Raw genomic sequence first — 1530 nt, 5'->3', positions numbered from 1 at the left:
ATATCTATAGTCACTTCAAGTGATTCCACCACTCCCTCAATAGTCACTTCAAGTGATGCCACCACCACCTCAACTATATCAACAGTCACTTCAAGTGATTCCACCACTCCTTCAACTACACCAACACTCACTTCAAGTGATGCCACCACTCCCTCAACTGCATCAACAGTCACTTCAAGTGATTCCACCACAACCTCAACGATATTAGTAGTCACTTCAAGTGATGCCACCAATCCCTCAACAACATCAACAGTCACTACAAGTGATGCCATTATTCCCTTAACTACATCGACAGTCACTTCTAGTTATGCCACCACTCCCTCAACTACAACAACACCCACTTCAAGTGATTCCACCACTCACTCAACAACATCAACAGTCACTTCAAGTGATTCCACCACTCCCTCAATAGTCACTTCAAGTGATTCCACCACTCCCTCAACAGTCACTTCAAGTGATGCCACCACCACCTCAACTATATCAATAGTCACTTCAAGTGATTCCACCACTCCTCAATTCACTTCAAGTGATGCCACCACCACCTCAACTATATCAACAGTCACTTCAAGTGATTCCACCACTCCTTCAACTACACCAACACTCACGTCAAGTGATGCCACCACTCCCTCAACTGCATCAACAGTCACTTCAAGTGATTCCACCACAACCTCAATGATATTAATAGTCACTTCAAGTGATGCCACCAATCCCTCAACAACATCAACATTCACTACAAGTGATGCCATTATTCCCTTAACTACATCGACAGTCACTTCTAGTTATGCCACCACTCCCTCAACTACAACAACACCCACTTCAAGTGATTCCACCACTCCCTCAACTATATTAACAGTCACTTCAAGTGATGCCACCACACCCTCAACTGCATCAACAATCACTTCAAGTGATGCCATCACTCCCTCAACTGCATCAACAGTCACTTCAAGTGATGCCATCACTCCCTCAACTGCATCAACAGTCACTTCAAGTGATGCCATCACTCCCTCAACTGCATCAACAGTCACTTCAAGTGATTCCACCACCACCTCAACTATATTAATAGTCACTTCAAGTGATGCCACCATTCCCTCAATGACATCAACAGTCACTACAAGTAATAGCATCATTCCCTTAACTCCCTCAACAGTCACCTCAAGTGATGCCACCACCACCTCAACTATATCAATAGTCACTTCAAGTGACGCCACCAATCCCTCAACTATAACACCCACCTCAAGTGATGCCACCACCACCTCAACTATATCAATAGTCACTTCAAGTGATGCCACCACTCCCTCAACTATATCTATAGTCACTTCAAGTGATGCCACCACTCCCTCAACTACGTCTACAGTCACTTCAAGTGATGCCACCACTCCCTCAACTACATCTACAGTCACTTCAAGTGATGCCACCACTCCCTCAACTATATCAATAGTCACTTCAAGTGATGCCACCACTCCCTCAACTATATCAACAGTCACTACAAGTGATGCCACCACTCCCTCAACTATGTCTACAGTCACTTCA

The sequence above is a fragment of the Oncorhynchus gorbuscha genome, linkage group LG19 (genome assembly GCF_021184085.1).
Source record: "Oncorhynchus gorbuscha isolate QuinsamMale2020 ecotype Even-year linkage group LG19, OgorEven_v1.0, whole genome shotgun sequence".
NCBI lineage: Eukaryota > Metazoa > Chordata > Actinopteri > Salmoniformes > Salmonidae > Oncorhynchus > Oncorhynchus gorbuscha.
Note: the sequence above shows the minus strand (reverse complement) of the source record.